The following is an 11,613-nucleotide window of genomic DNA, read 5'->3' on the forward strand; positions in this document are numbered from 1 at the left end:
TCTCAAGCCATGTAGGACTTTAAAGGTAACTTTAATTGGACCAGAAAACAAATTGGGAAGTAATGCAGCTCCTGCAAGAGAGGTGACTTGTGTGAGGTAGATTGGACTCAGAGAGTATGACTGGCTCAAAGTCACCAGCCAACTTTCATGTCTAAGGTAGAACTAGAACTCACAGTCTTCCTGTCAGGTGTGCCTCCTTCAAAATCCAAAAAAAGGAAACCCCCAACTCCATTGGTTTAGAGAAAAGGTACTTTTACTGGATATGAAGTGAAAACAGCGAAAGTGAAGCAAGATCTGAGGCAAAAAGACGTGAACTTGTACACATCAAAAGTTTACCCAAATCCCTCCCCCCCCCCAGTTACCCCAGCCTAAATGTCCAATCTCCAACCCCAAGGGTGTCATCTGGGGTGTATCTTCAGGTGGCCTCATCCAGCTGGTATGCAGAGATGGTTGGCCTTGACCAAACCCAAACATGAGCCTTCAGCATGCGCAGAAGATGGTGAGAACAAAACTCCCTCTTTCGAGATATCTCCTCCAGCACAATTCCCCTCCCAAATACCATAACCCCCCTCCCTCCCTGTTACTGTGGCAGCCAATAGCAAACTAGCGATATAGAGGCTGACACTCCCATAATCCACAAAAAGCTTCCCATAGGTTGACAGGTTTTGAATCTATAGAGAGCTCTAAGCTAATCCTTTGCCAATTTCATTGCTATTGTCCAACAAACAGGATAGATTTTGAAAGGTTTAAGATTGTTTTAGGCAAAACCTCCTTTGCTTTGATGTCTAAAGTAAGACAGTGTTCATTTTCATAAACAAGTTTCGAATATTCCTGCAATGTTGTTTTATATTTTTAAAGGGAAGCAAATAAAAATGTCAGTTTCTTCATTTTTTTTTTAAAAAAAACAAGATTTAAAGAACCCCTTTCCTAAAATCTCTGCATCTATTTCTTTGAAGTAGAAATGGTATCATCACTCTTAAATGATTTATTAAGTGTCTCATCCCATCTTGTGAAAAGCGATTTTAAAAAATTATAACTTAAGCTTCTCAAAGGAAGATATAATTCAGTTTTCAGAGTCTTTCTTTGACCTCAGTAACCACATTGAATCAATTAGCCTCTGAGTGATTGGCCAATGTGTTTTCTGAATCACTGAAGCCCATAGCCAAATTTCCTAGTCATGGTAAGTATGTATGCTATACCTATTCCTATCTACTGAGGAAGATCAGTTTGCATTGTGACTGACAATTAGGTCATCAAATATATTGCCTCTTTTAAGAAAAAAATATTTTCCAAGGAATGATCAATGTAATCTCTCTGTGACATGGAGTTTTGTCAATTATTTAGGGTGCTAGTTTCTGCTAAAAGCTTACCATGTACTTTTTGATGTTGATGTCAGATAAGGTTAATTCCAACTTATTAACTGAAATGGGTACTTGTATTATTTAATTTTCTGAAAGTGAGTAGCTTTTCTCATGAAAGATTAAAAACAGCACTCCTTAAATTCCTTATAGAACACAAGCTATTCTACAGGTTATGCAGCTGAAAGCAAATTTGGATTCCCCCCCCCCCCTGTAACATTGTAAATCATATCACATCGTTGGTATGGAGATGCTAGCCACATTTTAAGATACATTATAAACTGTTATCATCATGAAGTCTTTGGTGCATTGTTTTCCAGTGAACATCATATTTTGTTTTCCAAGAAGCCTATTTGTGTTTAAACATTAGCTTGTTTTTTCCTCTACTGAGGCCACCAGAGGGCGGTGTATAACAAGGTTTTGGGCTTATGACAATAAAACCCATTCATTCATATATTTCTGTATATATTAGATGCTGTTAATACTTGTTAGACTTTTAAGCTCTGCAGTTCAAAAAAAGTAAACACAAAATGTATTTTCACAAAGGATTAAAAAGAATGCTTATTGGGATATTGTTCCTTCTTTTTATGAAGATATCAGCACCTAACAAATTGATGTACAGGATCAGTACCTGTGCTTCTTAACCTTGGGTACATTATAAGATAGATGGATTTCAACTCCCAGCTGGCTGGGGCAGTCTCAGAATTGAGGTCCATGGGTCTTAAAGTTGCTAAGATTGATAAATACCCATCCATCCATCCATCCGTCCAGTGGTGGTATTCAGCCAGTTCAGACTGGTTCTCCTGAACCAGTAGCAGAAATTGCGTGTGGGCCTCCCCACCCGCTCTGGCTCAATGCTGTCCTATTTAGGCACATTTTTTAGGCCAGACACATGCATGTGCATGAGCAAAGCACATGTGCGGAAGGCTGGGCACATGTGCAGAAGGGGCACACGCACACGGGCGGGGCAGTGGTAGGATTCAATTTTTTTTACTACCGGTTCTGTGGGCGTGGCTTAGTGGGTGTGGTGTGGCTTGGTGGGCGTGGCAGGGGAAGGATACTGCAAAATCTCCATTCCCTCCCCACTCCAGGGGAAAATCCCCATTTCCTCCCGATCAGCTGGGGCTCGGGAGGCAGAGAATAGATGAGGGCGAGGCCAGCCAGAGGTGGTATTTATTGCTTCTCCAAACTACTCAAAATTTCCGCTACCGGTTCTCCAGAACTGGTCAGAACCTGCTGAATCCCATCTCTGGGGCGGGGGGGGGGGGGCGAATTCATGGTAACAAAATGTGAAACCCACCGCTGCATCCATCCATCCAAACATCCATATAATATACATGTATACATCCAACTGTATCTAGTCTACAATGCGTAGGAGTTCCGTACGCTTCAAGCAGAGGACTTTGTGATCAGCTGCTGTCCAGACTTTAATTTGTATAGATCTTTTGAAATCATGTCTGCTTGGTTGGTGTTTACCATATTGCTCCTTGTACCAGTGAACAAAATCCCACCACTCTTTGTCTTTATATGACTTCAACCTGTGAAATCCAAAACTTTGTGCTTGGCATATAAAATATATTGGAGTAAATCTGATGCAGAAGTTAAGACCAAAACAAAACTATGATGCGTTCCAACATGTCCACTTTCAAAACTTACCACCAAAGTTAAATAAAACAGAGATGAAAGTGAAATTCGGCATAGAACACATCCTATTTTTAAATATTGGTTTAGATTTGTTATATATTTGTTGTATTTGACTTGGTCACCAAATTTGAAAAGATATATAATATTTGGACTTTGTGGCATGGATCCAGACTACCCGAGGAACGGTCTCACATCAATGGGACTAACCCAGGGTTGGGTTCCTATCGGTTTGGCCAGGTTTGACCGAACTGGTAGTGATATGGCAGCCTGGGTTGCTGGAACCGGCAGCAATCCAGGCCTGCCACACCCCTGAACCGGTTCCCTCATCGCCGCCATCTTGTTTTTTAGTTCTGTGCATGCACAGAACAATTTTAATTGAACTGTACATGCGTGCACATTGCATGCACATGCAAACCAGCCGTAAAGCCAGGCAGAAACCACCCCTGGACTGGCCCATTCATTCCAGCAGAAGTGGTATCTTACAGACTCCATCTGTCAAGGAATTCTGGCTGGTGGGATCCAGGAGAAGGGGCTTTTCTTCCATGGCTCCTGCCCTGTGAAATATGAGATCCAGGAGAAGGGCTTATTCTACCGTGATTCCCACCTTCTGGAATATCATGCTGCTTGAAGTGAGATCTGCCACCATCCTCTTGGTCTTCTGTAGGAGCCTCAAACCCTGACTTTGTTGAGTAGCTTGGTGCCCTGATGGGGTGTTTCATACTGGAGGTGGTTATTGGATTAGGAAGAAAATCCCACTTTGACTCCAAAGTATTCTGTTTTTTAACTTACTTAATCTCTATTTATTTAATATTTTAATGTTTTAAACCTTTACTTTTATGATATTTGAAAGCCACCCAGAATCGCTAGACAATGAAATGAGGGTCATATAAATTTTATATTTCTGTTTCTGTTTCTGTTTCTCTCTCTCTCTCTCTCTCTCTCTCTCTCTCTCTCTCTCTCTCTCTCTCTCTCTCTCTCTCTCTCTCTCTCTCTCTCTCTCTCTCTCTCTCTCTCTCTCTCTCTCTCTCTCTCTCTCTCTGTGTGTGTCTTTCGTAGATTTTCATGGGTGTAGGTATGCTGGTTTTGTTGTATTCGGGTCTTTTCCCGTGTAAGGTTGAGATTGTCTTTGCAACGTTTTGGCAGGATCTCACCTGCCATCTTCAAGCGTGGGCTTTTAATCTCAACCTTACACGGGAAAAGACCTGAATACAACAAAACCAGCATATATATATATGTATGTATGTATGTATGTATGTATGTATGTATGTATGTATGTATGTATTTGTGTTACAACCCCTGGTATGACTAAATATGGGAGGCAGGTCACTACTCCCTCTTTCTGTCCTTCGGCTTATCACAGAAGACCATGCAGGCAGAAAACCATATTTTTATTTTTTTAATGTTGCCTTTTTTTATATATTTGTGTTATATTTGTACTGATAAATAAATAAAGGGAGACTAGTATAGATCTATTTCGAGCTAATTAGCTCTCATCAGCTAGCCATACCCTTACTGGGATTAGAACCCGGCCTGTATATATCTTAGGCAGGAGTTTTAGCCACTAAGCCACGGGTTCTCTTCCTTATCAGTTGAGCCAGGGAAATAGGTATGTATTTGTGTTACAACCCCTGGTATGACTAAATATGGGAGGAAGGTCACTACTCCCTCTTTCTGTCCTTCGGCTTATCACAAAGACCATGCAGGCAGAAAACCATATTTTTATTTTTACAGTTGCCTTTTTATATTTGTGTTGTAATTGTACTGATAAATAAATAAAGGGAGACTAGGATAGATCTATTTCGAGCTAATAAGCTCTCATCAGCTAGCCATACCCTTACTGGGATTAGAACCCGGGCTGTATATATCTTAGGCAGGAGTCTTAAACACTAAGCCACGGGTTCTCTTCCTTATCAGTTGAGCCAGGGAAATAGGTATGTATTTGTGTTACAACCCCTGGTATGCTTAAATATGGGAGGAAGGTCACTACTCCCTCTTTCTGTCCTTCGGCTTATCACAGAAGACCATGCAGGCAGAAAACCATATTTTTATTTTTTTAATGTTGCATATATATATATATATATATATATATATATATATATATATATATATATATATATATATATATATATATATATATATATATATATATATATATATATATATATATATATATATATATATATATATATATATATATATATATATATATATATATATATATATATATATATATATATATATATATATATATATATATATATATATATATATATATATATATATATATATAAAATTAGAAGAAGAAGAAGAAGAAGAAGAAGCCTATGAACATAGGCTGTGTTAGAGTAAGTGAGAACAACTGGCCAAAGTGATCCATTGAGCTCAGTGGTGGCTGCAGCCGGTTTGGACTATTTGAATGAACTAATAGTTGCAACCTTCTGGGTGCAATCCTGTCCTATATCGCTGTGTTTTTTGACGCTGTATGCATGGGGAGAAGGTGCCTGAGAGTGAATTGATGCGTGTTTTGATGCCGCACGCATGCGTGCTCACATTTCCGGTGCTGGGCGAACTGGTTGTTACAGTTTGTGACATCCACCTCTGATTGTGCTCCATAACAGAGTAAGACCTTAAACCCGGACTGTAACAGAAGGAACTACAGACATTATTTTCAGGACGTTAGGCTGAGAAAGAGTGGCATGTGTGATTACTTAGTTGTACCCAGTTGGTTTGATGCTGATTTGGATGTGAATCTTTTGTACTTTGGTTAAAAAGAAATCCTTAGGAAGGTGCTACTAAATCCTAAATTGAGCATCTCACCTTCTGTAATTGTCAAAACCTGAAAGTCCCCCAAACCATATTTTGGGTAGGGTAAAATGCATAAAGATGAATACTCTATAGATTGTGGTGTTGCAAAAACTATATGGCACAAAGATACAGTATCAACTTTGGCAGAAGCTGTAGTGGTGCAAGCAGCTGTTTTGTTGACAGATGGGAGCTTAAAAGCCTTCCCTTGCCCTGAATTAAAAAAATACAAGTCAAGAAGAGTAGACTATCATAATAGTTTTTCTTGACTGTTTTAATATTCTAAACTACTATATGGAAAAATTCTATCCAGGTATAGTTTAATATAGTGTTACATTATATACTTTGCTGCCCCATTAACCATAAATCTTGGTTTATGTTAGGTTATATTCCTTGTCTGTCTGTCTGTCTATCTGTCTGTGCCTGACTAGGTGGCTCAGTAGCTAAAACACTGAGCTTGTCAATCAGAAAGGTCAGCAGTTTGGTGATTTGAATCCCTAGTACAGATCTCTTACATGAGCAGGGGGTTGGACTAGATGACCTCCAAGGTCCCTTCCAACTCTGCTACTGTTTACTATTTTCTTTCTTTCTTTCTTTCTTTCTTTCTTTCTTTCTTTCTTTCTTTCTTTCTTTCTTTCTTTCTTTCTTTCGTCTCTTACACACACACACACACACACACACACACACACACACACACACACAGTGGGAGATACACACAGACACACAGAAAACTGTAAGTAGTCCCTTAATTTCCTCTGCCTGCAGCCATTGCTGAAAAGCAGGACTCTGATGCTTCTGTCAGAGGGACTTTCTTTTGTGGACTAACAAAAAGACTTTCCATCTGCAGATGGGCAGAGAGCCAACTTTCATCCCTTTGGACTTTTGTGTTCCAATAGTGAATCTTCATAGTGCTTCATAGTTAGATAAACTGCTGACAGGCTTAATTTAGATGGGCAAATGGCTTATAAAATGTAAGCAATCTTAAAAAAAAACCTACTCTTTTGTTTTTTGTTTTATTTTAAGGGTCATCCCTTTTTGCTATGATAGTATTCAGAACTGGTAGCATGGCCTAGTTTATTTGAGCCATCTCTAGGTCTAATGTCACTTTCCCCAAGTTTTCAAGTTAAAAGTCTCAGACTTGCACTGTTTTGTATGCTGCTGTCATCAGTCAAAAGATGTATCAGTATGACAGTGTTCTACAATTGTCATTTCAGCTTCAGCAAAAAATCCTGTGCTGTCATAAATGAGTGTTCTGAGCCTTGAGATGCTGTAGCTTTCATTTTAAAAGAAATTTAAACCAGCTTTTCTGAAACCGGTGTCCTTTCCATATATTGGGACAGCAGAATTTTCAATCTGACAATTCTGCGAGCAGCAATCCCGATATATAAAATGGGGAATGTTGATTTGCTGTGACCTGAGCGTGGGCGATGTTGGTCTGTCTGTCTGTCTATCATCACCTATCTGAATATGTTTCTCAAATATGTAAAAAGATGAGCGTATGCACATCTTATATGCACACATGCATATCCCCATTGTTTAATATCATCTTCAATCTCTGAATTTCACTACAAAATATCCTCTAAACTATATGAAGGCATCTTACATTCAACATTTAAAATGTGCTATAATTGTTTTAAGGTTTGCCTTTTCTCCCAGTTTTATTTGTACTTTGACAACGTAAGCTACCGCCACTAATTTGGAAATCAAGGAAAAGCCCACATGGATGCCTTCGACAGATGGATGCTCAAATCGGGAGAGGAACGAGAATCATATGTGCATCTTAGGGAACATAATGGGCCCAGGGTAGAAGTGTGGTCAAAGAAGAAAGTGCACCTATTCATAATACAGATCACATTTTACATGAGCCATGCCTTCACTTAAATTCCATACAGGTATTACAACCATTCATTTAATGACTGTTCAAAGTTAGATTGGCACTGAAAAAAGTGACTGATGACCATTTTTCACACTTATGACCATGGTTACATGATTTATATTCAGACACTTGGCAATTGACTCACATTTATGACAGCTGCAGTATCCCTGGGTCATGTGATCACCTTTTGCAACCCTCTGGGGAAACTATATTCACTTATTAATTTAACAGCTAAGTGATTTAATTAACAAATGTGGCCAAGAAATGTAATAAAATGGGGCAAAATTCAACCTATTTCTCATTTAGCAACATAAAACTTTGGGCTCAGTTTTGTTCATAAGTCGAGGACTACGTTTACTCATTCTAAAATTAACTTTACATTAATTCCTCCCAACTCTACTGCAGCTTTTCTTGTCCTAAAATGACTAAATTTAAATTTATTTTATTGAAAGCTGCAGCTGAGCAGAAAGAACTATATAGGTTTTCTAAGAAGAAGAAATTTAGGTTGCAAACTTTTTATTAGTGCCTTAATTAGTTAAGCTGTGAACATTCAACTTTGATTGCAGAGTAAAAGGCAAATGCTTGGGTAGCCAATAACTCTATAATCTTTTTTTCCCTTTTAACGATATTCTAGTCCCTTGCATTGAGGTGGAGTTATGGCGACTAAATGTCGCTGAACATTTACTGGCCAGATGCCCTTCCTGACGCCTATGTGGAGTTCACAGCAGATATTTTCTCTTTGTGCTCAGAGATATAAATGTTTATCACACCTAGGATTGCACTCACAGCCTCCTGATTGTGAGGTGAGAGCTCCACCTCTTGGCCACCATGCCACTCAGAAAATAACTCTACACTACTTGGTTACATATAGTTAGCTTTATTCTTTGCTACCATATGTCATGTACCCAGAATGAGAATTCCTCTTCTTCCCTAACCTGGGATACCGATTTCTCGCTTTCTTAGATAAAGGAAAAGAGAATTTCTCTTGATTTGGAACTGCAGGTAGTCCTCAACTTACAATCACAGTTGAGCCCTACATTTCTGTTGCTAAGTGAGACAGTTGTTAAGTGAGTTTTGCCCCATTTTATAAACTTTCTTGCCAGAGTTGATAGGTGAATCACTGCAGTTGTTAAGTTAGTAACATGGTTGTTAAGTGAATCTGGCTTCCTCATTGACTTTCCTTGTCAGAAGGTCACAACAGGTGGTCACATGATCCCGGGATATTGCAAGCGTCATAAATATGAGTCAGATGCCAAGCATCTGAATTTTGATCATATGATCTTTGGAATGCTGCAGCGGTCATAAGTGTGAAAAACAGTCCTAGGTCACTTTTTTCATTGCTGTTGTAACTTTGAACGGTCACTAAACAAACTGTTGTAAGTCGAAGGCTACCTGTACTGTTTTTAAAAAATGTTTCAGTAGGAAAAGGGATTGAGAGGAGAAGCAAAGATAACCATTACACAGTAGCAATACATTTGCCAGTTTATTGTATAAAGGTAAAGGTTCCCCTTGCACATATATGCTAGTCGTTCCTGACTCCGTGGGACAATAATCATCTCTGTTTCAAAGCCGAAGAGCCAGCATTGTCTGAAGATGTCTCCATGGTCATGTGGCTGGCCTGACTAAATGCCTAAGGCGCACGGAATGCTGTTACCTTCCCACCAGAGGTGGTCCCTATTTTTACGTGCTTTGGAACTGCTAAATTGGCAGAATCTGGAATAGGAATGGGCGCTCACTCCATTACATAGCACTAGGGATTCGAACCGCTGAACTGCCAACCTTTCTGATCGACAAGTTCAGCGTCTTAGCCACTGAGCCACCACGTCCCTTGTTTATTGCATACTGGAAGCAAAATTAAAAATGCTTCTTTCCATGCTATTCCTTGGTGAAGATTGAAGCAGATTGCACAGAGCATCCTTGTGTCAGCAATTTTTTGTATGTCATTGTGAATTTTGGGGTGGGGGAATGGGACAGCGAGCTGAACAGATACATGGTGAAACCAGGAATTTGATAAGGGTTTATATTCTGACCTTCATCTACAGTGGTGATCCATAAATGGGAGATATGGCTATGTATTTTCACGGCAACATTTATTTGGCATGTATATTGCTGATCTGACCTTTTCAAAATTCTGTACTTCGAGAGCAATATTCTGATACTCTCTTCTTGTTTGCAGATCTTTCTGATGCATGGCTTCTTCTTAAGATTGCATCAAATCTGCAAATAGTTCCCTCTCCCAGATAAAGCTGAAATACTCTGGCACAGGAGAAGGTGTTTTTTTTCTCTCTTGAACCTTGAGATTTCTTGTAACTCATTCTCACAGGGTCTGAAAATTGCCATTTAAGTTTTAACATCCTTTACAATGTCCTTAGATTAATTGCTATATCATATTTATTTGGAGCAAATAAATCAGTCACGTTCTTCCTTATTGGTACTATGGAAGTGGATCTAAGAGAGAATTTAACAGAATGGTGGCCATTTTCATACCTGATGCTCAGCTATTTTTTTAAAAGTCATAATTGTTAAAAACAAACCTTTAATGATCTGCTCATGCATAATAAATTTATAATACAGTACAGATTTGCATATCTTATTATACAAAAACCAATCCACATTTTATTATGTAGCCCGGTGGTTCTCAACCTGTGGTCCACGGCAATGGTGGAATTCATTATTATTTTTTTACTAGGCAGTGGAAGGATACTGCAAAATCCCCATTCCCTTCCCACTTCAGGACAAGGATACTGTAAAATCTCCATTTCCTCCCCACCCCATAAACCTGCTTTCCAGCTACATTCTCCTGTGCAGGGCAACAGAAGAATACCCAGCCGATCAGCTGGGATTCCAATCAGCTGGGACTTGGGAGGAAGAGAATAGGTGGGGGCGGGGCCAGCCAGATGTGGTATTTGCCGGTTATCCAAACTACTCAAAATTTCCACTACCAGTTCTCCAGACCTGGTCAGAGCTGGCTGAATACCACCTCTAGTCCACAGACCCTGGGAGGGGAGGGGTATGTGATGTTGACACAAAGAATCTGTGAAGTCTTGAAGAAATGTTATGACTTAAATCTTGAGTTAAGTCTTGGGGGTTCCGTGGCCATAGTCCATGGTGAAGAAAAGGTTGTGAACCACCGATTTAGCCAATAACAGCTGAAAACCTGAAAGTGCAATCTTAGGATCTTGATAAAAGACAAACACAGCAAGCTATAAATGATAGGTAGGAGAATACATTTGCTGCTAGTATAATGCAAGGGCTGGATGGAATGACTCAGGAAATGACTGTGTCATATCTTCACTAACAATTGGGAAATTATTTCCTAGAAAAATTATCTTCCTCTTTTTTTTATTTCCTCCTCATTTAGTCAAGAAACAAATAGCACAACATTTCTGAGGTATCCGTCTTCTCTGACAAGCTCAAGCCAGCTGAGAGAACGAAATGTTTTATGGGATCTCAGAATGCCACACAGCAGCGGTGTGTTACTCCTGTGTTCGGAGTTCCTTCATTTACAGCAAGCACTGGCTTAAAAGGCTTAAGCCCCATTGAACTACTGTGTGGAAATAAAGCATTCTAGCTTTTTAACTGTCCCATACCCTTCTCCTCTGATATATCTTTGGCTACATGAGAGCTGTGCCCTCCAAAGCCTCACAAAACTGCTTTAATTTCTGTGCCTTTACAAGGGATGTGGTGGCTCTAGCTGAGCGAGTGAATGTGTAGGCTGGAAAATAAATAAAAGACAGCTTTTGTAATCTTTGCTCTGTTCCCAGCCAGGAGACCTTCCCTGTGGTGAACTCAGGGGACCATGTTTCAATGGTGAAAGCAGATTTCCCCAAGTCAGCAAGGAAGGGGTACTGTTGCTCTGGCCTGTCTCTTTATTCACAGGGTCTGTATTGGCAATTGTGTTCAAGAAAGGAGGCCGTAGAAAAACACCGTAGA

Source organism: Natrix helvetica, assembly GCF_964273705.1.
Source record: "Natrix helvetica genome assembly, chromosome: 1".
Lineage (NCBI taxonomy): Eukaryota > Metazoa > Chordata > Lepidosauria > Squamata > Natricidae > Natrix > Natrix helvetica.